Source organism: Orcinus orca, chromosome 7 (genome assembly GCF_937001465.1).
Source record: "Orcinus orca chromosome 7, mOrcOrc1.1, whole genome shotgun sequence".
Lineage (NCBI taxonomy): Eukaryota > Metazoa > Chordata > Mammalia > Artiodactyla > Delphinidae > Orcinus > Orcinus orca.
Genome location: NC_064565.1, coordinates 77542517 through 77570071, shown reverse-complemented (window position 1 = coordinate 77570071; position 27555 = coordinate 77542517). Strand labels below are relative to the sequence as shown.

The following is a 27555-nucleotide window of genomic DNA, read 5'->3' as shown; positions in this document are numbered from 1 at the left end:
TTCTTTTTCCTCTGAGTCAGGGTGTGGCTCGTACTCTGGCTGTAAAATGGGAGAAGAGCCGGAGGGTTACAAGAAAATACATGAACAAAATCCTCAGGTAATAAGTCAAAGTATCTTGCTACCAATCGTTTGAGTGCCAGCTCAAGATGATAAAGGAAGAGATGGGCTGGCCTAGACCTCAGACCAGCCTGGGGCCTGCTGGGGGCTGCTTCTTCTCTCCACCCAGTCATGTAGTCAATACTCAGGGATGTGCAGGGCTTGTTTTACACATGCCTGCTCCTGGTGGACAGGCATGTAGGCTGCTAGAATTTCCACAATGGTCAGGCAGGAGGAGAGACCAGAATAAAATAAAGCCACCCGTGATTATGGAAAAGGGTCCATCTTGCCCTGTCACAACTCTCATTCTACACGAGAAACATCAGAGAAGACGTCTGGGTATCAAACCTCCATGCTGTGTTACCTCCTGTTTTATATCACTGTTCCCTTTGTGTTTCTGTCTTCCTTGCCATCAGTCATGTCGTTGGTGTCATTCACCCGTCTGGACATACATGCAAGTGTCACAAAGGTATAAAGTATAAGAAACACATTTTATACATATTAATATTGTTATTCTTCGCAAGCCCAAACAATGCCTTTGGGCAAGTCACTTAACCTCTTTATTTATCCATTCACTTAACAAATATTTTTAAGCAACTCATATGTACTAGGTACAGGGCTCTTTGCTGCAATAGGACAAGAAGCAAAGTAGGCATAGTTGCTACTCTCGTGGGGCTTATCATTTCTGGGAGAGATACAAAAATAATTTTTAAAGATCACACAAATATATGATAACCTGTAATAGTCTCTATGAAGGAAAAGTTCACGGAACTCATCTGAGGGCAAAGGAGCTCTTTTTGAGGCAGTGATATTAAGCTGATACCCAAATACAAAAGGTTGAGGAGGAGATAACTGGATAGAGTTCTTGGGTGCTGGCCAAGGGCATTTCAGGTCAAAGAAACAGCATTTTCAAAGGCCCTGAGGTAGGAGGCCGGAGTGGCTAGAAAGAAGCATCATGAGGTGAAGATTGAAGGGTGAGAAAGGGCTCCCAGACCATGTTAAGGATTTTTATTGTTTTTCTTAAGAACCACCAGAACGTTGTAGGTGTAAATGACACATTCAAATGTGTATTTCAACGGGGAGATCAGCTCGGTGTTTTGTGACCACCTAGAGGGGTGGGATAGGGAGGGTGGGAGGGAGACGCAAGAGAGAGGAGATATGGGGATATATGTATACATACAGCTGATTCACTTTGTTATACAGCAGAAACTAACACACCATTGTAAGGCAGTTATACTCCAAAAAAGATATTAAAAAATAAATTAATTAATAAAATCTAAAAAAAAAAACAAGAAAGAAACCAAATGTGCATTTTTAAAAGATCTCTCTGGTTGCTGTGACATCATTGTTTCTTCACCTCACCTCAGCCCCCAATTCTAAGAGCCACATCAACAGTTCAGAACAGTAACTTAGAAATCTTAGTCTGGCCACAACCTCCTGTTCTCCCAGGGTTGCAGCATATACCCCAGGTCACCTGTTCATTTATTTCATGGAGACCTCCAGTGGCTTTCGCACTCTACTGTCTACATAATCATCCATCTCTCTCCTTCACTCTCCTCCCTAACTAGCTGAAGGGGATCAGAACCTACCGCCCCAAAATATGTCACTTTGACTTATTATTTTGAGCCCAAGGCACTTAAGAAACGGCAGATGTGGGAAGGGCTCTCTGCCCTCCCCCTTCCTACCTAAAAGCAGGACATAAATTTCCAGTGAGAAAAATGCCCTCACTGTACCATGAAAAGGGGAACATTCTTATCATGAGAAACGAGATGAATCTATACAAACAGACCTACTAAGATAGCCCATAACTTTCATTAGTTCCCCCCATATATTTCCTAATCCTTTTCCCACAATCTCCTGCCCCTCACCCCAAACCCTTCTTCCTTTGCCTTGCTACATCTCCACAATGTACTGTTCTTTGTTGCTATGGTATACAAGCTCTCAGAACTATCTGCTTCTTTGTGTCTTCAGTTCTTTTCTATGAAGTCTCCTGTGCCACATGAAAATAGTACCACCAAATAAAACTTGTATGCTCTTCTCCTGTTCGTCTGTCTTTTGTCAGTTTAATTCTCAGGCCCAGCCATAGGACGCAAGAGGCCAGAGGAAAAGTCTTTCTTCTCTTACATAGCTAAGATTCAGTGGTCCATCATTTAAACCACTCTCTTACCTTGTCCTAGTCTTTCTCATATGACATCTGCCCAGCAGAACCTAGCACACAGCAGAGGGCCTGGCACGGAGCAGATACACAAGAAAAATTTGTGAGTGAATGATTGCAACAGTTCACCATTTCCAAGTAAACTCTGCATCGTGAACGTAGCTGCAGAAGATCACAATACCTTCTACCTGTGTCACTGTGAGTCAGTGGTCACCAACCTCAGTTGGCTGGGTCCTCATCTTGCTTAGTTAGCACTTTGACTACTTCAAATCTTCCCTCTGAACTCACCTCACCCTCACTCACTCTCAGCAGACGACACCCTTTGTATTTAAGAGGCATCACAAGCATTGCACAGGAGCTACACCAACTTCCGGCTACCAAGTCTGCAAACATACCTGAGTTTGCCTCACCCTTGACCTTCTCATACGGAAGTTGTCCTTCCTCCCGTGTCCTGGATCCCATCCCCTGCCGCCTTCTTAGGAATCTTTTTCTCGCCTAGATTTTCAACATCTCTCTCTCTACTGGCTTTGTTGTATCAGCATTTAAAACTGCTCATGTTTCTCCCCTTTAAAAAAGCCCTCCCTCCACCTTACCTTCCCAGCCAAATTTCTAGAAAATGTTTTTGTTACCAAGGCTGTTGCCCCAGAATCATACCTCTGCCCCCCCTGAAATAGAAACCCATCACTCTTATCTAAGTTTTAGGAGGAAGCTGCAAAGAGAAAAAAACAAGAACTGGTTAGAAACAACTAGGTCCAAGGTGGTGGAAGATTTGACTTGCAGTGACCTTGGGCCTCATTACACACTCACTGTAATGCATTAGCATGCTAAAGGACACACCCACCAGTGCCCTGAGGGTTGATGACTGCCATGACAGCAACTAGACAAGTCCCTAAGAGGACTGAAAAGGAAAGGTCCAAACCACACCCCTGTTCTTGGATAAATCATGAATATTCTACTATGTTCAATTTCCTCCTTTTTATTTTTTTATTTTATTTCTTTAACAGAAAATACATGTTTATTATAAAATAATGTTTGTTTCATGATGAGATTAGAAGAATAACAGTACGGGCTCCAGAAAAAGTTCTGGAGCTCAGTCTCTGAGAAATGGGATGAGTGGCTTTTGCATCACTCTGGAAGCACAACCTCCTGAGGTGCTCCGTGCTCCTGCAGGACGTGGGGCACAGCATACTCAGGGAGTGTGTGGCTGAGGTCCTGCTGGAAGCCCAAGGAGCCTACACGGTCCACACAAGGTACTCTGGCCACAATGATCAAAGAGGAAAACTTGAGGTCAGAAGGGAATTGGTTCTGAGAAGGGCCAGGCTGGCGACAGCTTCGCTGCTCCCTATACTGGAGTGTAGAAGAGTCTCTTGGGCTGATGATCCAGGTTTAGAAGATGGTGCCCAGTGGCCTTATGCTTGGTTTGTTCCCCAGGGTGTCTGTGCTGAGGAAAAGCTGCAACCTTTCCCAGGACAACCTGACCCACCGTTTCTCACTTGTATGGCTAAAGTACCAGAGGTATGTGTGGTCTCAGCCTGTGAGGGTTGCTGGCTGAAATTTTTGTACTTCAAATCCTGTCCATACTGGAGAAAGCAGCCAGGGTGAGCACCTCAAGCAGCAGCTCTGAGTCACAGAAGAAGAGCAAGATGCCGTTCATGACGGCTTCCAGGCGGAGCACGTAGGTCTGCAGCAGCAGGTAATAGGAGGCCATCATGGAGATGGGAAGGTCAAGGCCACACTAATAGCAAGCGGCATCTTTCGTTGGCAGAGGTTTCCCTTTGTACCAAAAAATAGTCGAATTACTTCAATTCCAAGATAAAGGAAGAGTACCGCCACATCCAGTACTAGACTGGCTGTTGGATATGGTAACAGGAGACCTGCCGATACAAAAGTCAGAGCTTTATACAGAAATATGAAGAGTTCCAGCAGGAAATAGGTAGCATAATACCACCCGTTCAGAAAGAACAGGATTTCCAGGGGGGTGGAGGACAACTGTTTACCTCCAGAATCTCACCTCACAGTGACATCTTCAGTCCTCCTCCTTTTTATTTTGACCCTCTTATGTACTGTATTTGGTGTCTCCGCCCAAACTGCGTTGAGAAATTGATTTGCGAACCAGGTTCCCACTTCTCCATTCTTTGGTCATTGAATAAAGCTTGTGCTGTTCCAGTCTCAGCATCGTTTCGTTATTGGCTGCACAAATCGATTGGAAAAAGAAACTCCCTGGCAGAGACAAGGGGTCTCAGCCCAGGCTAGGACCCAGGCTCGGGTCCAATCAATTGGACTACATTTTTAGCGTAATTATCACCATGTCCTCACCTCACATTCAACTTTTCAACTCACTGCAATCTGGCCTCAGCCTTCAGTGTGCCACAGAAACTGATCCCACCGAAGTCACCAGTGAGCTCCTTGTCCCCAAATCCAAAGAACACATTTTAATTCTCAGCTTCCCTTGCTTCTCAGTAGCTCTCAATATTATTGACCCCTTCCTCTTTCATAATCATTTTTGGGGGAAGGGAACTGGGCCTTCTTGTTTTCCTTCTGTACCTATGACTGTTCCTTCTCTGTTTTCATTACTGACTATTGATTCCTAATCTCTACCAACTTGACAATGGTGGGGTTCCCTAGAGTTCTATCCCAGGACATCTTCCTTTCTCACACTTGACTTTCTCCTTACAAGGTCTCATCGCATTTTCTATTTATATCTGTGTGCTGCTAAGACAGGAATCTGAAACAGGAGGGAAGGGGGCAGGGCACAACCTTTAGAAGAATGACATAGCCCAAGGACACAACACAAACTGATTAGAACCAAACAGGTCCAAGATGGCAGACAAAGACAACTTCCACTAGACCCTGAGCCTCAGTATATGGTCATCGTAACACATCAGCAAGCTAAATGACACACCCACAGGCACCATGACAGTTCCAAGGCTGACCATAAAGGTCAAAAAGTGGGTGGTGGCCCAATTTCTGGAAATCCCCGCCCCTTCCCCAAAATAGCTGGAATACTCCTCCCACTCATTAGCCTATGAAGTTACCCACCCCTAAAAAGCTGACAACCCCACACCCTGGTGCCTTTCTCACCTTCTGAGACGGCCCACACTCTGTCTGTGGAGCGTGTTTCTCTCTAAATAAATCCACTTCTTACCTATCACTTTGTCTCTCACTGAATTCTTTTTGTGATGAGACATCAAGAACCTGACCTTCATTAAGTCCTGAGACCAGGTGTGTGATCTCAGTTGGAAGACTGTGGGTTCAAGTCCCAATCTGAGTTATATGGTGTCAAATCTATGTGAACAACCACAGTCTCTCTTTTGAGCTCCTCATATGTAAGTGCTTTCTTAATTGCTCCTCTTGAATATTTTTTAAGTGCCTCAAACTCAAAATATCCTGAAATGAACACATGAACTTTCCTCCAAATCTGCTGCTTCTCTGATGTTCTTCTCTACCTTGGCAAATGGCAATACCATCGATCCTCTTGTTTAAGCCAGAAACCTTGACTCTTCCCTCTCACACCCCTAATCAATGAGCTCACACTTCCTGCCGCACTGGGTCAGGCTGCCATCACCATTTTACTAAAACGGTATAAAAGCTTCCCCACGGGCTTCCCTGGTGGCGCAGTGGTTGAGAGTCTGCTGCCGATGCAGGGGACACGGGTTCGTGCCCCGGTCCGGGAAGATCCCACATGCCGCAAAGCGGCTGGGCCCATGAGCTCATGGCCGCTGAGCCTGCGCGTCTGGAGCTTGTGTTCCGCAACGGGAGAGGCCACAGCAGTGAGAGGCCCGTGTACCGCAAAAAAAAAAAAAAAAAAAAAAAAAAAAGCTTACCCTTGGGTCTCTCCCCATCCAGTCTTATCTCCTCAATCCGGCCTCCCCATTTCAGGCAGAACAACCTTTTTAAAAATGCACGTCCGATCATGTCACTTTCCTATTTAAAATACTTTAACACTTCTTATTGTCCAATAGGCAACCTCTCCAGCTTCCAACCCCTCTGTCCCACTCTTTCTCCTCTCCGGCTACCCTGGAATCTTCTCAGTCGTTTGAATTGAGCAGGCTCCTGCCCACTTAGGGGGTCCATACAAATGATGTTTCTTTCACTTGGAACGCTTAGCCACCCTCCTTTTGGCTAATTACCTGATTACCTCCCATTATCACTTCTTGGAAGCCTACCCTGAACCCCCCCCCCCACTAGGTTAGATCCACCTGTTTCACATTCCTGTAAGACCTGATACTTGGCACACTTGTAATTGTCTACTTTTATGTCATTACTTGTTTCATGTTTATCTTCCCAGCTAGATTACAAGCTTCGTGAGGGTGAGGCTAGTACCTGCTTTGCCCGTATTGGCAGCAACAGCAGCACCTAGAGAAGGAACTAGCTCATTGCAGATGCTAAATCCGCATTTCTTCTTCTAATGACCAGCTTACACATAGCTAATTGTAGTTTCTTTACCTTAGCATCTAAAAGTGAAACTGGGGAACTTCCCTGGCTGTCTAGTGGTTAAGACGCCGTGCTTCCAATGCAGGCGGCTCGGGTTCGAGCCCTGGTCGGGGAGCTACGATCCACGCTGGTGGGTGTCTGACAGCTCCTCAGCTCGCCGGGGATGCAAAGCTGGGGCCTAGGAAACTGAAGACCAGTACTTGAATCTTTTCGTCAAGGGTGCTGACGGCATGATCAGACGTGTTCCCACCCACGCCCCTCATTTAGAGGCGCTAATGCCACCTAGTGGACAGAGTTGGTGTGCCGTCTTGGATCCTCCACTTCTTAATATTTATCGCTAACACAGCTCCACGTTCTTGTGGGTTTTAGGAACTTGTTAATAGATTGTTATGCAATGATATACTTAGGCACCATGCTATGCTCCTCAGGGATGAACACTTTGTCTTTCTTTAATTGCATTTAATTTTTATTGAGTCTACGTTGAAGTTTGATAAATGCAAATAGAAAAAACTTCTTTGGTCATTGTCATTCAGCGCTTTTTCCTTTCTCATAACAAGAAAGGCAACATTTATATGCAGGAAGACTCAAATTCTGCACCTCAGTTGCTGTATTTTAAAATGGTAATAATAGTAGCATTTACCTCAGAGGATTATGATGAGAATCACATAAATTAATCTGTATAAAATGATAAAAAAGTACCCAGCACACAATAAACATTCAGTAAGTGTTACCTATCTATTATTTATACTGTTCCACAGGGAAATTGGATACTTTTCTCGAGTATTAAAACAAAGATAAACATTTCAATTTCTGGCGTGCTCCAGAGTCATTCCTTTTGAAAACAAAGATGGCATAATTGAGAAGCTTAACTATTACAACTAGGCATAAAATTATGGATTAAAGTTTTCATTCATTCTATAATGCTTTCCTGAGTCTCTGCTATATGCAGAAATGCTGGAAAGCAACGGTGAGGGACACGAGTCGCTGACCCCAAAGAACGCAGAGTCTAGGGACAGAATTAGTGTGTTGACCAAGCAAATAACCTGAGTGATATGTGCTGTCAGGAAAGTGCAGGGGCCCTGCGAGCAGATAGTGGAGGCAACTAATACAGTATTTTTTTTAATTGGAGTATAATTGACATACATTATTATATTAGTTTCAGGTGTACCACATAGTGAATTGATATTTTTATACGTTATAAAATAATCACCATGATAAGTCTTGTTACCAGCTGTCACCATACAAAGTTATTACAATATTATTGACTATATTCCCTTTGCCATACATTACATCCCCATGACTTATTTTGTAACTGGAAGTTTGTACCTTTTAATCCTTTTCCCCTATTTCACCCATCCCCTCACTCCCCTCCCCCTTTCTGGCAAACCACCAGATTGTTCATTGTATCTATGAGTCTGTTTCTCTTTTGATATTTTTTTTCATTTGTTTTGTTTTTTAGATTCTACATATAAGTGAAATCGTGCAATACTTGTCTTTCTCCATCTGATTTATTTCACTTCATGTAATATCCTCTAGGTCCATCCATGTTGTAGCCAATGGCAAGTTTCATTCTTATTTTACTGCTGAGTAATATTCCATTGTGAGATATATAAATGTAGCCATCTATCTTTTTTAGCCATTCATCTATTGGTGGACACATACGTTGCTTCTGTATCTTGGCTATTGCAAATCATGCTGCAATGAACATTGGGGTGCATATGTCTTTTGGAATTAGTGTTTTCATTTTCTTTGGATAAATACCTGGAAGTGGAATTGCTAGTTTGTATCACTGTTCCATTTTTAATTTTTTGAGGAAACTCCATACTGTGTTCCGCAGTAGTAGTACCAATTTACATTCCCAACAAAAATGCACGACAGTTCTCTTTTCTCCATGTTCATTTTCACCAACACTTATTATTAGGTTTTTTAGTTTTGCTTTTTTTTTTTTTGACCGTGCCACGTGGCCTGTGGGATCTTAGTTCCTTGACCAGGGATTGAACCTGGGCCACGGCAGTGAAAGTGCTGAGTCCTAACCACTGGGCCACCAGGGAATTCCCTATTTGTTGTCTTTTTGACAATAGCCATTCTGACAGGTGTGAGCTGATATCTCACTTTTTGATTTGCAATTCCCTGATGGTGACGTTGAGCATCTTTTTATATGCCTGTTTGTCATCTGTATGTCTTCTTTGCAAAAATGTCTACTCAGGTCCTCTGCCCATTTTTTAATCAAATTATTTGTTTTTTTTGATATTGAATTGTATGGATTCCTTATATATTTTGGTTACTAGCCCCTTATCAGTCATATCGTCTGCAATTATCTTCTCCCATTCAGTAGGTTGTCTTTAGTTTTGCTGATGGTTTCGCTCACTGTGCAAAAGCTTTTCAGTATAGTCCTATTTGTTTATTTTTGCTTTTGTTTCCCTTGCCTGAGGAGACATATCCAGAAAAATACTCCTAAGACTGATATCAAAGAGCATACTGTCTATATTTTCTCCCAGGAAAATATATGGTTTTAAGTCTTACATTTAAGTCTTTAATCCATTTTGAGTTTATTTTTGTATTGGTGTATAAAAGTGGTCTAGTTTCATTCTTTTGTATGTAGCTGTCCAGTTTTCCCAACACCATTTACTGAAGAAACTCTCATTTCACCATTGTTTATTCTTGCCTCCTTTGTCATATATTAATTGACTATATAAACATGGGTTTATTTCTGGGCTTTCTATTCTGTTCCACTGATCTATGTGTCTGTTTTTGTCCCAGTATTACACTATTTTGATTACTATAGTTTTGTGATATACTTTGAAATCAGGAAGTGTGATGCCTCCAGCTTTATTTTTCTTTCTCAAGATTGCTTTGGCTATTGGGGTCTTTTGTGGTCCCACACAAATTTTAGAATTATTTTGTTCTAGTTCTGTGATGCCATGGGTATTTTGATAAGGATTATATTGAATCTGTAGATTGCTTTGGGCGGTATGGAAATTTTAACAATATTCTTTCAATCCATGAGCACAGTATATCTTTCCATTTATTTGTGTCACCAAATGAATTCAGTAAAGTTACAAGACATAAAATATACAGAAATCTGTTGTGTTTCAATACACTAATAACGAACTATCAGAAAGAGAAATTAAGAAAACAATCCTAATGCCGTTTTATGGGAAAGGCTGGTAACAGATGAGGTTGTAGTTGGAGAGATGGACTTTGGCAGCCCCATCGATGCTCACTCCCCTCCTGGAGGCATCCTCATCTTCTAGAGAACTTCCTTTACCACCTTAAAATTCTTCTCTCTCTTTTCAGGTAACTGCTGACAAATCCATGTTAATATGTGAACAATCACATTTTAAGCTGTTACCTAGGAACATGTTTCTTCCAAGGGGTATATGCATTTTAAGGAAGAACTCTAGATCTTCTCACAGTTTGTGCCCCAGACCAAAAGATCACCAAATATCCTTTTTGACCTTAAGATTCTTAAACTTAGTTCAACAACACAACCTACAGGATGGTGGCCAAATAATCATTAGGGAAAAAAAAATTAACAGTGAACTTTAGTAAACAACACCATTTCGTGTTCTCATAGATGTGAAAGTATTTTGAAAGAAGAACAAAGCGCTATGCAAATGTAGGATATTATATTCCCCTCTCTGTATGCATACTCGCTCCTTCATGCCATGGGTATTGAAAGATTCAATTTGGGACTGTGTTTCTGGCCCTGGGTCTAGATATCATGGTCATAACAGCTGTCATATAAATGAGCTGCATAAAACAGGGTTGCTTGTATGAGATAAATACGGCCTGACTTTCTGAAAAGAGCTGTCTGGATTAAACATTGGGTTGAAAGGCTTTAATTATATCTGTGTTACTCTTCAATACCAAATAATATCACAACTCATCAACAAGCTTTTGTTCTTCCAATTTAAACATAAAATTGTATTTTGTCATTTTTGTCAGCTTATCTCTCTGCTTCCTATCTGCTCTGTCCTTCCCCTCCCCACCATCAATCATCAGGAGGTAAAAAATAAAAATAAAGCAAAATTCTCCTATTCAAAGAGCAAGACTCCAGACTAGAAGTATGTAGTCAAATAAAATTAATGGCTGGGTGAACAGTGATGCAGAAGGAATGTGTCAACCCATCAAGGTGGCCACAAAATCCTGAATGTCATATCCTGTTAGGATTAAGTCACAGGTCCTCATCTAGTATCGGAGAGTAGATCTTAAGATCTTACCTCCTCCAATCCCCAAACCACCAAATCCCTCTCTGCACTAGGCTTCCCACCTCACATTTGTCGGAATTTCCACTGGGGAAGACAGAGCAACAGAGCTACTCCCCTCAGGGTCCCCATTCACGCCCTCCCTCCTTTCCCCAGTCTGTTCAATTAGTTTGGAGATAAATAGCATCTCCTCCTCAGAATAAGATAGGAGACCTGTTATAACCTATCTGACACCTTCCCAAGTTTCCCAGTCCATTAGGAAAGTAATACAGTATTAGCAGGATGCCTAGTACTGAGCTTTTGCATAATAGGCACTAAATAAATATTTGTTTAATTGAACTGAATAGTCTAAGAGGCCACAGCCTAGCAGAGGCATGAGGAACCACGGGGGCCTGTTTGGATTCTACCGCTGATGAACATGGCTAATTTATCCAAGACATTTTGTCTCCCGATAACTGGCTTTCCTAGACTGTCAAATAGTTTGTTGAGCAACCAGTCTGGTTCAAACTAAGGAAAATGTTCAACTAAATGACTAAAAAGGTGGGAGGGGGTATTGACTCTCAAAAGACGACTTAAACTGACAATCACTGTATTTCACCTCTATTTTCACAAGTGGTCACTTTGTATTTTCTTAAAAACTCCTGCTGGGCTTTCCTGGTGGCACAGTGGTTGAGAGTCCGCCTGCCCATGCAGGGGACACGGGTTCGTGCCCCGGTCTGGGAAGATCCCACATGCCGTGGAGCGGCTGGGCCCGTGAGCCATGGCCGCTGAGCTTGCGCGTCCGGAGCCTGTGCTCCGCAATGGGAGAGGCCACAACAGTGAGAAGCCCGCATACCGCAAAAAAAAAAAAAACCCAAAAAACAACAAAACAAAACAAAAACTCCTGCTGTGTGGTTGTTTTCTGATCCACTGTGTTGAACCAGTTTCCAAGTCTAGTTGGTGTAGCATGAGTGGTCTCCTGGCTGGAGAATGCTTCTTCCAAACCACTCTGCTTTGCTCACGTTGCTCAATCCAGGTCAGCATGAGGGCCTGGGGGAGTACCCAGGCTCCCCTTCTAGTGAGTGGCTGTTTCCAGCAAACCACAAATGACAAGTTAATTGCTCTAGTCTCAATAAAACTGGCTAATTCAACCCCTTATTTTAAAGTTAAAAATCTTAGTGTAGACAGCCTTAAATTAACTACAATTTGTAAATATTGCCCAAATTGTTGGGTTTTTCCAAAGTCATTCTGAAAACAATAGTGATGTTGTACAAATTACAAAAAGATGACATTTTTGTTTTAAAAAATATGAGGAGGGCTTCCCTGGTGGCGCAGTGGTGGAGAGTCCGCCTGCCGATGCAGGGGACACGGGTTCGTGCCCCGGTCCGGGAGGATCCCACATGCCGCGGAGTGGCTGGGCCTGTGAGCCATGGCTGCTGAGCCTGCGCGTCCAGAGCCTGTGCTCCGCAACGGGAGAGGCCACAGCAGTGAGAGGCCCGCGTACCGCAAAAAAAAAAAGTGGGGGGAAATCTGGTTGTGGTGAATTAAAAAAGGACATTCAAGACACTATGGCCTGGAGGGAAGGACTTGTTTTAGAGTTAAAAAAAAAACAAGATCTGAGGATTGGTTGGTTCATCTGCCTAGTAGGATCGTAAAGTACCACACCTTAAACATCATTCAAAAGTACATGGCTTTTATTTACTTATCTTTAAAAGTCACAGAATTAAAAAAAAAAAAAAAAAAAAAGTCACAGAATAGACCTTCTAGGAAGGACACATATGGATTTGGTTTTCCCTATTCCCTGGAAACCACAGGGAACCACCAGCACATCAAGGGTCAAAATTCAAACTGTTTATATCAATAAACTAAACAAAGAGTTTTAGTATTAGAAACATCACAGAGGGCAGATTTCTAAAGAAGCTCTTACTATATATTTCTTTTAAATCGTTCCTTGGTTTCAGCAACTCTGCCTTTGAAATAGTTCATATTGATCCTCTCCTCTCCCTATTGCCCTAATCCAGGTTCCCATCAACTCTTTTCTAGATTATGACAATCATCTCTAAAGAGTCTCCCTGCTTCCAGGCTTGTTCCTGCATCCATCTTTCTTCTACAAGGATGTCACAAATCAAAATATAAAGTGCAAAACCAAACAAAGGTAAAAAAACAATGAATATATGTATATGTATAACTGAATCATTTTGCTGTACACCTGAAACTAACAACATTGTCAATCAACTATACGCCAGTAAAATAAAACCAAAAAACAGAACAACAAAAAAACCAAACAAAGCTAAGTGATATATTGTTTAGGGATCTATACATAGGAGGTGAAGTAATTCTTCAAAAAAACAAGGGAATAATGAACACCAAGTATAGGGTAGTGGCAATCTCTTAGGAGAGGAAAGGAGATGACACAGGAAAGAAGCGTACAAGTAGAGCAATGGAGCTGGAAATGTTTTAGTTCTTAAGTTGGAGAAAAATGTTTTACCTCTTCTATCGGATGACGAGTTCACAAGTATCCATTCTACTATTCTGATTCATAATTTATATATGTGATATATATTCTTTTTAAAGTAATTAAATATTACCTAATAAACTATTTTAAGTGAGGTGAGTTAGAGTCGTTTAAAGGAAAGTGTTAAGTGAACATTGGTACAGATATTATGCATTACATATGGTGATAATGTGAGAGTGGCAGAAACATGACCAAAATTTAAGAAATATAGGCCTATGGGAAAAAAATCCATATTTCTTAACAGATCATAAAAAGGGCAGTCTGGCTCAAGTGTACTTTTCCAGCAATTTCCTCTCACTGCCTCCCTCCCAAATGTACCAAACAAACCATAATCTTTCATGTTTTGGGGCCCTTGCACGTGCTGTTTCCTCCTCCTGAACTCTTCACCTACCTCTCTCCGCTTGATGAATTCCTACTCATTCTGGAAGACCCAGCTTAGATGTTACCTTCCCCAGGGTACTGAGGTACCCTACCACAGCCTCCAGGCAGAGTTATTTCCCCTTTACCTTTCCAGAGTGTTCTGTTACCCATCCTCTGTTATCGCACTCATAAACTGTAGGCTTGTTTGTTGTTTACCAATCTCTCCATCTAAATGATAAGTTCCTTGAGGCCCAAACTTACTCAACTTTGCACCTTCAGTACCCAGGGCAGTGCACAGCATCCAGAAGGTATTACTCCATAAGTAACTGAGGACTGATCTCAACAAAGAACCAGAAGTACATCAGTAAGCCTTCCCCTGCTTGAGCTGCACTGTGACCTCCACCTCACTTAGACTGTCAAAGAATATAGCAATTTGAAGACTAATTCTGCAGTCAAAGGGTGGTTAAAGACAAATAAGCCAACACACCGAGGAGAGAAAAGTTTACAGAGGCAGAAAGCCACTGAACCCAGAGTGTTCTCAAAGCAGGAAGCTACACTAGAGAGGGACTGAGAAACTGTCATTTAAACACACACCGCTACTCTCCATGAGCAGGCAAGCATACAGAAATGACTGGAACCTTTTGTCATTAGCTCACAGAAGCTTCCCGAGCTTCAAAGACTGAGGGAGACTGACAATGGGGTAGGGGATTGGCAGAGGAATATAACAGACGAAAAGGAGAAGAAACTTGGTCTTACTACCAATTCAGTGAACTCCCACCCACCATAGCAACTCAGAATGAGGAGAAGTTGGCATGAGCTGTAGCCACATCAGGACCACTGACCTCTGAAGCAGGCATTCAGAGAACAATGATGCCTGCATTATTAGACTACGATGAATAGAGCTGGGTTTAGGTAAAAACAGTATATTAAGGGCAGCTTGTCTTGAAAGCCTTTCCATTTTCCTTCACCATTCATTCAACAATGATTTACTGAGCACAGTTATTTGACAGGCATGGGGCCTTTACAAGGTGCTGTGAGATCTCGAAGATGATTAAGATTTAGTCTTTCCTTCAATGAATTCACAGCCTACAGGGGGGCAAATGTGACATCTGTACAAATAATTACAATATAATTTAGAATTAATAATTATCCTATGTGAAGTATAAACCAAGAAATGTGGAAACACAGAGGAGAGGAAGCTTAAGTCTCAATTTAAAGATACTGACAAGGAAGGAATAACTAAAGGAGGTGACATATCATTTGAATACTGAAGGAGTGGAATTTTAACAGATATGGACAGAATTGAGATGTTCAAGAAGGAAGGAAAATGTGAGCATGGAGTAAATTCTGAGAATCTACTGTACCCTTTTCATTCTGAAAGAATTAGTCCAGAAATCTTTGAGACTGTCCCAAATAACAAATACGCCTAAGGCATATAATACCTCTTTATAACACTTAAGAGAATTAGGCCACAACAGAGAAAAATAAAGGGCATATACCAGCCCCACAATTGTACACAGTAGCCAAAATTATATACTGCTAAATGATGTGAGCTTTCAGCATTGAATGCAATAAGAGATAATACAAATGTGGAATTGGTTTTTTCAACTTATTTTGAAAAGGGCCTTGGGGGTGTGGGATTGGACTAGTCATAATTCATGGTCCGTGATACTACTCTTCCTTGGCTAATGCATGAAAACCTTTATTTAATTACTTGTTAGTTGGGTAGTTATTTTTAATAATGTAACAATTTCTGATTTTGGCAAAAATAACAGGGTAACTGGTACTGGACTTATGCTCCCACTATAAACAACTAGAAAGTTGGACAAAATATAGGAAAAACCCCCCAAGCTTTCAGATACTGGAAGACAAGCAGTTCAGTTAAGTGATCCCTGAGGAAAGGCAATCGAATAAAATGGTCCTATGCTCACTCTGGCTTTCTACATGGAGGTACTTTCCAGACCATACCACAAGGTAGAGGAACCCAAACAGAGTACAGAAGTTGAGTAATGAGTTGAGGAGACAGAAATCAGAAAGACAGCAAAATCCAGACATAGAACAATGCAAAATGACAATTTCCAGCATCCATTTAAAAAATACTAGACATGAGAAGAAACAAGAAAATGTGACCTATGACCAGGAGAAAAGTTGTTGAAAATAGAATAATAATTTCTTGTCAAAAATAACATAAGCCAGAAGATAATATTTCTAACACACTGAAAAGCAAAATATGCTTGAAAGTGCTGAAAGTAAAATGCTGTCAATGTAGAATTCTATATCTACCAGAAATATCTTTCTAAAATGAAGGCTATGGCCATTACGGAGTAACAGGGACTGGGTTTGCCCTCCTGTATTAAACCACTTTAAAAAACAGGCAAAATATATGAGCCAATGATTTTTAGACAGTGAACAATAGTCAGTGCAGGACAATGACCATTGAGAAAGGCTAAACAAACCAGGTTAAGTTCTGTGATCACTCCAGAGGTTCATTCCAGGCCACATTACAGGCAGGAAAAACTCAGAGTCTGGTGGGATGAGACCTCAAACAATGTGCCCAACATGAACACAAAAATAATGAGGAAAGAAAGGAAGGTATTTTAAAATCAAAATTAAACTGCTAAGACTGAAAACTATAATATATGAAATGAACAATTACTGGATGGGATTAACCGCAGTCTAGGTACTTCAGAAGAAAGCATTAGTTAATTTGAGGACATAGAAGTATCCAAAATAAAATACACACAGAAAAAAAAGACTGAAGAAAAAATTAACAGACCATTAATAATCTTTGAGACAATATCAAATTACCTAAAATATATGCAATTGCAATTCCAGAAGCAGATGAGAGAAATGGGGGTGACTAAAAAAATTTTTTTGAAGAAATAATGTCTGAAATTTCAGAGGGAAAAAAGAAACATCACATGAGACAAATAGAACACAGAGACCAAGATGGTAGATTTAAGTCCAACAATGACAATAAAAATAATTGGTAAAAACAGTCCAATTAAAAAGCAACACTGTCACACTTGATAGAAAAACAACCCCCAGCTATTTTCTGTCTGCAAGAAATGCACTTTAAATGTAAAAATATAGACAAATTAAATTTGACAGTTGAAATAAGATATACCATGTCAACACCAAGCAAAGGAAAGCTGGAATAGAGATATAAATATCAGATGAAGTCCATTTCAGTAAAAGGAATATTATGAAGGATGAGAAAAGAAATTTCACAATAATAAAGGAATCAATTCATTAAGTGAACATAAAAATTCTAAATGCATATGAAACTAATAACAGGGCTTTGAATATACAATGCAAAAACTGACAGAACTAAAAGAAATAGACAAATCTATAATTTTTCAATACTGCATTCTCAATAATTGATAGAAATGACAGGCAGACACAAAATCAGGGAGAACACAGAAGATCTGAACTGCACCGTTAAACAAGTTGCTCTAGTCAATAATTATAGAACAGGGCCTTCCCTGGTGGCGCAGTGGTTGAGAATCTGCCTGCTAATGCAGGGGACACGGGTTCAAGCCCTGGTCTGGGAGGATCCCACATGCCGCAGAGCAACTAGGCCCATGAGCCACAACTACTGAGCCTGCGCGTCTGGAGCCTGTGCTCCGCAACAAGAGAGGCTGCGATAGTGAGAGGCCCGTGCACCGCGATGAAGAGTGGCCCCCGCTTGCCACAACTAGAGAAAGCCCTTGCACGGAAACGAAGACCCAACACAGCAAAAATAAATTAATTAATTAATAAACTCCTACCCCCAACATCTTCTAAAAAAAAAAAAAAGTAATAGTCTCCTCAGCTGTAAACCAGGGACAATAAAAAAAATAAAAAAATAATTATAGAACAACTCATATTCACTAAGTCATGAGATATCTATCCTACCATACAGAAGTTACCCATATCAAGAAAAAAAGAGAAAGGACATTACTACTGATCCTACAGACATTCAAATGATAATAAAAGAATATTATGAATAATTTTATGCAAATACATTTCAAAACTAAAATGAAATAGGATCATTCGTTGAAAGACACAACAACCAAAGCTCACTTAAGAATAAATAGATAACCTGAATGGCCCTATATCTAATTAAAAATTGAATTTGTAGTTAAGAATGTTCTCACAAAGAAAATTCCAAGCCCAGATGACTTCTCTGGTGAATTCTACAAAGATTTAAGGAAGAAATAATGCCAATTCTACACAAACTCTTCCAGAAATCCCAGGTGTGAAAATTCTTTCCAACTCATTCCATAAAGTTATAAGAAAAAAAAAGAAAAAAAGACCAATATTCCTCAAGAAACAAATGCAAAAATTTTTTAAATATTAGCAAAACAAATCCAACCATAGTTCAACCATATATAAAAAGGATAACATGTCATGAATAAGTAGAGTTTATCCCAGGCCAAAGGAACAATACAAATGGAAAAGTATGTATCCTACACCACATGCAAAAATCATCTCAAGATGAATTAAGGGTTTAAATACAAAAAAGAAAACTTTAAAATTCATGGTAGAAAATAAAAGAAAATGATTTAGACCTCAAATAGGGAAAGATTTCTTGTATAAGACATTTTCTTAAAAAGCATCTGCTACAAACATTGATAAATTATATTAAAATTAGTATATATTATTCATCAAAAGATATCTTCAAGAAAATGAAGAGTAAAGTAAAATGGAGATAAGATATTTGCAATACACATATAATTAGTCTCAAAAATATAAAAAGAGTTTCTACCAATCAATAAGAAAAAACACATAAAATTAGAAAAAATAACAAAAGAAACCTTAAAACATTTGCCAGGAGCAGAAACACATACAGCCAGTAAACATATGAGGAAATGTTCAGTATCATTAGTAAATAAAACCAAACTCACACTCACTAAGCCATGAGACAGTTTATTATCTTACACAACAAGAAAGTCATGTGTAGTGTGGGCCTCAGGCAGACCACACACAAGTTCAACTTCCCTTCTCTGTGCTCTCCAGGTGCCTCCCTCCTCCTTACTTCTACTGCATCCTTCCCATAAGAAAAGATACTCTTTCTTCCACATGACTCTTTTTAGGAGTAAGAAAATCTTTGTTCCCTTTATATCTTATTGGCCAGGATTGAGTCATTTGCTCCTTCCTGATCAAATTGCTAGAAGGGGAGTGAGAGTACAATGCTTGGTTTAGACTTATGACTCAAGGAGTTGTGGAGTTAACAGCACATCCCCTACACAAGGGACTGCAAAGAGTTATATATGGCTGTAGCATAGCACAAACAGAATGAGGTAGTGAATGACAATAGTTGAGGCACTGGAAGCTAAAGGAGAGAGAGACTGTTTCCAGAAGGACCGTGGTCAAAAGTGTCAAACACTACAGAGAGGTTACTTGAAGGAACTTGTCAAAGTGCCCATTAAAATTACTTCCGGGAGATTACTGGGGCTCTGAGAGGGTAGTTTTAGGCATGATGGGTGAAGTCAGGTTTTAGAGGCTTGAAGACTAAGTGAGAGATGAAGATGGAAAGACCACAAGTGTAGATATTCTTACAAGAAGTTAGATGGTAAACGGGGAGAGACAAGGGGTTGACAGCAATACCCTGGTTACCAAATGCTCTGAGAGAGTAATCACTCAACCTGGGCTGGTCCTAGTTAATAATATGGTATTGCATATTTGAACATTGGTAAGAGTAAATCTTAAAAGTTCTCATCACAAGAAAAAAAAATTTGTAACTATGTATGGTGACAAATGTTAACTAGACTAATTGTGTTGATCATTTTGCAATGTATACAAATATTGAATCATTACGTTGTATACCTGAAACAAACATAATGCTATGTGTCGATTACATCTTAAGTTTAAAATTCTTTTAAAATATAGAAAATAAATTTTAAAAGAAAGGAAGAAAGAAAAAGACCCCGAAACAACGGACCTCAGGGCAAGAGACCCCTGGAGCCAAGCGGGGCCACAATCTCTTGCTTGACACCATCCTTCCCACCCCCCACCCCCCGTTATGGTCCTGCCTGGCTCTGTGACAGCAGTTATCCACAGCTTCTAGAACGGAGCCTGGGAGGTACTCGATGATGACTGTTAACTACTTTCTTGGCTTAAAAGTGATTATGGAGATAGAGGGGCTTTCCTATTCCTGTCAGCATGGTCAGGTCCTCATTTGTGGACCAGGTCCAGTTCTGAGAGCCACAGCTGAGAAGAGAAGCAGGGCACATGGACAGGGCACACAAAGGAGACCATGATTAAAGGGTTGGAAAAGAGAGCCTGTGAGGCAGGTTTTAAGGAACTGGATTTTTTCCTGGAAAAAAAGAGGCTAGAGGATGACTCAATTGTCATCTTAAGTGTCTGAGGGGTAATTATGATGGGAGTGATACCCAGATCCTCTCCATCCCAAACCCACCCGAGGAGCCATATTTATCCTGTGGCAGGAGGGAGGCAGCCGAACAATACGGAGCATTTCACTTTAGTAAAAAATGACGTTCATAGAAGCCTTCATCTGCCTGAGGCCATCACGAGGGTCAGGCTAGACTTTCTGTCTAAAACTCAAAAAATAAACTGGGTGACTGCTTGAATTTTTCTCCAACTTTAATTCTTAATGTCCTCCTCTACCACGTTCTCTTTTATTTCTGTAGGCTTATGAGAACAAAGTTAGCAAAAGTTTTCTCCAATGGGGAAACATGGTATGAATCACTTAAAATTCTCTTTAGCGGCATCTATCCTTGAAGTAACTACAGTAAAAAATGTATGTATACTCTTTCTAAGCAGACGATTAGAACACAGCTGGGAAATTATTTAAGTTTTTTTTTTCCCCTCAAGTTAGTGTCTTACCAGTCAAATTGCTATGGGTATAGTTTGCTCAACAGACTCGAGAATCATTTGGAGGTCTAACTCAAGCACAGGGCTTATAAAAAATATTCCCTAGATCATCCATTCTTAGTTGCTTTTATTTAAAGATAACGGCAGGGGTTTCCCAGGTGGTGCAGTGGGTAAGAGTCCGCCTGCCAATGCAGGGGACACGGGTTCTGGCCCTGGTCCAGGAGGATCCCACATGCCGCGGAGCAACAAAGCCCCAGCGCCACAGCTACTGAAGCCCGCGCGCCTAGAGCCGGTGCTCCGCAACAAGAGAAGGCACGGCAATGAGAAGCCCGCGCACCGCAACGAAGAGTAGCCCCCGTTCACCACAACTAGAGAAAGCCGGTGTGCAGCAACGAAGACCCAATGCAGCCAAAAATAAAAAATAAATTAAAAAAAAAAAAGATAATGGCAGGTTTTCATGTCTCTGCTTCTTGTGAATTCTGTGTCTATACAGAGGAGCTGGAGGAATTTCTCAGGGTGTCAAAACTGCTGAATGACACTTGGTACAATAAATTAGAAAACAGACTCTGGTCAATAAACAGCAGAGTAACAATAGCTACCTTTTGTGTGAGGCTAGTGGGTGCGATGTGCTTTTCCTGTTAATCTGCATAATGGCCCTGTGAGGGAGGTATCAGTATCCTCATCTGACAGATCAGAACACAGACTCAGAGAGACTTGCTCAAGGTCATGTAGCTAGCAAGTGGTGACACCCAGATTCAAATCCAAGTCTGCCTGACTCCACAGTCTGTTGTTTTCATGCTGCTGCCCTGCTCCTGGTGTAGGAATTTGCTGTTTGGACGGGCTAGCCTCTAACATAGGACCATGCAATTTAAGAGGTTGTTTGGGTCCATCTCCTGATTTCATTATTTTGCTGAGAGAGCTCATTAGCTCCCAAGGTCGATGAAATCAATGGTTGACAGGGACATCGTAATTAAACAGCTTCACCACCTTTCTGCAGTTCCATTTCCCACCCTCTCCATGAAATAATCTGTTGAATTTTTTTTGGCCTGCAATTTTTAAAAACATTTTATTTTTTTATTGAGGTAAAATTGGTATATAACATGGTATAAGTCTTGGGTGTACAACATTATATAATTCGACATCTGTATACACTACAAAGTGATTACCGCCAAAGGTCAAGTTACCATCCATCACCATACAACTGACCCTGCAACTTAAAGTCTTCAGAGCTATGGCTTCTTAATTCCCACGGGTAAGCACAGTCCTTCCTCAAGATTCTTTAGGTAGTTCTGGCTCTAAAGTAGTGCTCCTTAAGGAGTGGTCCATGGACCTTCTACAATAGCACCTGGGCTATTGGCTAAAAACATAAATTCCTGGGCCTTACCATTGATCTACTGAATCAAAATCTCTGGGGGTAATCTAATATTTAACAAGTATTTAATCTAAATATTTAACAAATATTTATACATGCTAAAATTTGAGATGTATTGCTCCTAAAACAATGTGTTTCTTAACCATAGGTGCACATTGTAATCACCTGGGGAATTTATGTCTGTGTTCCCCTTCCAGAGATTCTGATTTGTCTGGGGCGTGGCCATGGGCAGATTTTTTAAGAGCTCCCCAGGGAATTCTTAGATACAAGCAAGACTGAGAATCACTTTCCTAGTCCTAGAACACTGCTTTGCAAACATAAGCATGCATCAGGATCACCTGGAGGGCTTGTTAGAGCACAGATTGCCGGGCCCTACCCCTCAGAATTTGATTCAGTAGATCTGGAGTGGGACCTGATAATTTGCATTTTTAACAAATTCCCAGGTGATGCTGTTTCAGGGACCACATATTGGGAGCCACTGGTTTAGAGATTCTTGGATATTAACACGTATCACTGCTAGATTTTAAATAAGTAAGAAAAAATCTCTTTGCTGCTTTGAAATCCTCAGGGACACCTTGTACTTTCCAGTCCTAATTGAAATAATTTTTCATATGTTTGGTTCACCAAGATCAAGTCAGCCTTATAAACAGAAGAATTACTAACCTATTTTTCCCAGAGGAGATTTAGATATTGGGGGGACTGAAAGCAACCTTTACCTGGAATAAATAATTTGATTTCTTAGGCAAATTGCCCCTTGCAAAGCTAGAAGAAAGCTGATGACTGGAGATCCATGAAAGTATAGGTCACTTCCAATATCAAGGTATGTACTAGAGCAATAAAATCGTATGGAAAATCAAACGTTTTGCACAAGCACTTGAATAAATCTTGGCCTTGTCATTATTGGCTCTGTTTCCATTCCTGCTATTGCTAGAGAAGATGGGTGCAGTAACCAATTCCTTCAGGACTAGGGATCACTAGGGAGAGGCAGGGTCACTTTGAATGGCCTGACAGGCTCTGCACTGTGCAACTCTGGGGCATTGTTCATGTAGACTTTGGTGTGAATCATACCCTCTGCAGTTGTGCTACATGGCACACCTGGGAGAGGGCTACACACTTTCTGGAGTTATAGAAATCTTAGCAATCTCTCCCTAGGAACTGTTATACACATGCCCAGAGGTCAAAGTTCAGTCCACTGCTCCACCCTGACCACACCTGCTTCTGCTTCCAGGCACTGGCTCTGAGTGACCCACCAGGGGAGGGATGGGGAAAACAAGAAATTCCCACGGTATCTGTTCACACACATAGAGAGAGACGTGGGAAACCTAGCTGGGGAAACCTTGAGAGCCCAGGGAAGCACAGAAAGGAGGTCTCTGAGTGAGGTGTAGACCTTGAGCACACAGGGCCTGAGTATATGCCTGTGAACCGCAGATCCTTTTCAGAGCTGTGGATAACAGTTAGATCTTGCCCCTCAGCCAGGTTCCTTTATTTTCCCTACTGCCTCCTGCAACCTAGAGCAACCATATTCTATTCAACTCAGTCTGGAGAAGTTCCAGTTCTAAACATTTTTCTCTCAGCCTGGAGGTCTGCCCTGGCTTTAGCTCTAGAAACGTGGTTATTCTAAACTGCAGTCTGAAGGACCATCAGGATGTTGCCCCTCCAACGGCCCACTCAGGCATCTACTCTGGCTCTTTCTAGGACATCTAGCATCACCCATCCCCCTCAAATGGAAGTAGCTTCTGCGGCTGAGGACCTAAGCTAGGAGGTGGGGAGCAAGGCCAATGGGGACAATTCAAGGGAATTGAATCTGATTAAGATTCCTTTTATTTCTTTTTCTTCTCTGATTGCTGTGGCTAAAACTTCCAAAACTATGTTGAATAATAGTGGTGAGAGTGGACATCCTTGTCTTGTTCCTGATCTTAGTGGAAATGGTTTCAGTTTTTCACCATTGAGAACAATGTTGGCTGTGGGTTTGTCATATATGGCCTTTATTATGTAGAGGTAAGTTCCTTCTTTGCCTACTTTCTGGATAGTTTTTATCATAAATGGGTGTTGAATTTTGTTGAAACATTTTTCTACATCTATTGAGATTATCGTATAGTTTTTATCCTTCAATTTGTTAAGATGGTGTATCACATTGATTGATTAGCATATACTGAAGAATCCTTGCATTCCTGGAATAAACCCCACTTGATCATGGTGTATGATCCTTTTAACGTGCTGTTGGATTCTGTTTGCAAGTATTTTGTTGAGGATTTTTGCATCTATGTTCATCAGTGATATTGGCCTGTAGTTTTCATTCTTTGTGACATCTTTGTCTGGTTTTGGTATCAGGGCGATGGTGGCCTCATAGAGTGAGTTTGGGAGTGTTCCTCCCTCTGCTATATTTTGGAAGAGTTTGAGAAGGATAGGTGTTAGCTCATCTCTAAATTTTGATAGAATTCGCCTGTGAAGCCATCTGGTCCTGGGTTTTTGTTTGTTGGAAGATTTTTAATCACAGTCTCAATTTCAGTGCTTGTAATTGATCTGTTCACATTTTCTCTTTCTTCCTGGTTCAGTTTCAGAAGGTTGTGCATTTCTAAGAATTTGTCCATTTCTTCCAGGTTGTCCATTTTATTGGCATAGAGTTACTTGTAATAATCTCTCATGATCCTCTGTATTTCTGCAGTGTAAGTTATTTCTTCTCCTTTTTCATTTCCAATTCTGTTGATTTGAGTCTTCTCCCTTTTTTTCTTGATGAGTCTGGCTAATGGTTTATCAATTTTGTTTATCTTCTCAAAGAAACAGCTTTTAGTTTATTGATCTTTGCTATTGTTTCCTTCATTTCTTTTTCATTTATTTCTGATCTGATGTTTATGATTTCTTTCCTTCTGCTAACTTCGGGGTTTTTTAATTCTTCTTTCTCTAATTGCTTTAGGTGTAAGGTTAGATTGTTTATTTGAGATGTTTCTTGTTTCTTGAGGTAGGATTCTACAGCTATAAAACTCCCTCTTAGAACTGCTTTTGCTGCATCCCATAGGTTTTGGGCCATCATGTTTTCACTGTCATTTAGTTCTAGGTATTTTTTGATTTCCTCTTTGATTTCTTCAGTGACCTCTTGGTTATTTAGTAGCGTATTGTTTAGCCTCCATATGTATTTTTTACAGTTTTTTTTCCTGTAATTGATATCTAGTCTCATAGCATTGTGGTTAGAAAAGATACTTGATACAATATCAATTTCTTATATTTACCAAGGCTTGATTTGCGACCCAAGACATGATCTATCTTGGCGAATGTTCCATAAGCACTTGAGAAGAAAGTGTATTCTGTTGTTTTTGGATAGAAAGTCCTATAAATATCAATTAAGTCCATCTTGTTTAATGTATCATTTAAAGCTTATGTTTCTTTATTTATTTTCATTTTGGTTGATCTGTCCATTGGTGAAAGTGGGATGTTAAAGTCTCCTACTATGATTATGTTACTGTTGATTTCCCCTTTTATGGCTGTTAGCATTTGCCTTATGTATTGAGGTGCTCCTATGCTGGGTGCATAAATATTTACAATTGTTATATCTTCTTCTTGGATTGATCTCTTGATCATTAGGCAGTGTCCTTCTTTGTCTCTTGTAATATTCTTTATTTTAAAGTTTAGTTTGTCTGATATGAGAATTGCTACTCCAGCTTTCTTCTGATTTCCATTTGCATGGAATATCTTTTTCCATCCCCTCACTTTCAGTCTGTATGTGTCCTGAGGTCTGAAATGGGTCTCTTGTAGACAGCATATATATGGGTCTTGTTTTTGTATCAATTCGGGCAGTCTGTGTCTTTTGGTTGGAGCATTTAATCCATTTACATTTAACATAATTATTGATATGTATGTTCCTATTACCATTTTCTTAATTGTTTTGGGTTTGTTATTGTAGGTCTTTTCCTTCTCTTGTGTTTCCTGCCTAGAGAAGTTCCTGTAGCATTTGTTGTAAAGCTGGTTTCGTGGTGCTGAATTCCCTTAGATTTTGCTTATCTGTAAAGGTTTTAATTTCTCCATCAAATCTGAATGAGACCCTTGCTGGGTAGAATAATCTTGGTTGTACATTTTTCCCTTTCATCACTTTAAATATGTCCTGCCACTCCCTTCTGGCTTGCAGAGTTTCTGCTGAGAGATCAGCTGTCAACCTTATGGGGATTCTCCTGTATGTTATTTGTTGCTTTTCCCTTGCTGCTTTTAATATTTTTTCTTTGTATTTAATTTTTGATAGTTTGATTAGTACATGTTTTGGCATGTTTCTCCTTGGATTTATCCTGTATGGGACTCTCTGCACTTCCTGGACTTGATTGTCTATTTCCTTTCCCATATTAGGAAAGTTTTCAATTATAATCTCTTCAAATATTTTCTCAGTCCCTTTCTTTTTCTCTTCTTCTTCTGGGACCCCTATAATTCAAATGTTCTTGCATTTAATGTTGTCCCAGAGGTCTCTGAGACTGTCCTCAATTCTTTTCATTATTTTTTCTTTATTCTGCTCTGCAGTAGTTATTTCCAGTACTTTATCTTCCAGGTCACTTATCTGTTCTTCTGCCTCAGTTATTCTGCTATTGATTCCTTCTAGAGAATTTTTAGTTTCATTTAGTGTGTTGTTCATCACTGTTTGTTTGCTCTTTAGTAGTTCTAGGTCCTTGTTAACCGTTTCTTGTATTTTCTCCATTCTGTTTCCAAGATTTTGAATCATCTTTACTATCATTACTCTAAATTCTTTTTCATGTAGACTGCCTGTTTCCTCTTCATTTGTTTGGTCTGGTGGATTTTTATCTTGCTCCTTCATCTGCTGTGTATTTCTCTGTCTTCTCATTTTGCTTAACTTATTGTGTTTTGGGTCTCCTTTTTGCAGGATGCAGGCTCGTAGTTCCCGTTGTTTTTGGTGTCTGTCCCCAGTGGTTAAGGTTGGTTCAGTGGGTTGTGTAGGCTTCCTGGTGGAGGGGACTAGTGCCTGTGTTCTGGTGGGTGGGACTGGATCTTGTCTTTCTGGTGGGCAGGGTCACGTCCAGTGGTGTGTTTTGGGGTGTCTGTGAACTTAGTATGATTTTAGGCAGCCTCTCTGCTAGTGGGTGGGGTTGTGTTCTTGTCTTGCTAGTTGTTTGTCATAGGATGTCCAGCACTATTGCTTGCTGGTCATTGACTGGAGCTGGGTCTTAGCATTGAGCTGGAGATCTCTGGGAGAGCTCTCGCCGATTGATATTACATGGGGCAAGGAGGTCTCTGGTGGTCCAATGTCCTGAACTCGGCTCTCCCACCTCAGAAGCTCAGGCCTGACAGCCGGCTGGAGCACCAAGACCCTGTCAGCCACACAGCTGTTGGAGGACAGCTGCCTTGAATAAGTTTGATCAGGCTTATTCTGCTGCTGGTAATGTCTTATTTTTGAATCTGTGTGCTGGTTACATGACTATACTTAGTGTCCACTGCTAGCTGGCTGGGAGCTCAGCTTTGCATCCTCATTCCAGGATCCAGGCTGCTGAAGCTGCCACAAAATGGAACATTACCTATATTAAGGAACCACTGACCGAAACTACCTGCCTTGGCCAGACACGATAATAACCACTTGCCTGAGTTATCTCATAACAGGAGGTCGCGATAAAGAATGAGGTTCTGC

General features: G+C 40.7%; 1 pseudogene; it reads right to left on the bottom strand.

The window, feature by feature from the left end:
* Positions 1-3725: 3725 nt before the first annotated feature.
* Positions 3726-27555, bottom strand: part of LOC101278005 (transmembrane protein 216-like) — a 37108-nt pseudogene continuing 13278 nt past the window's right edge.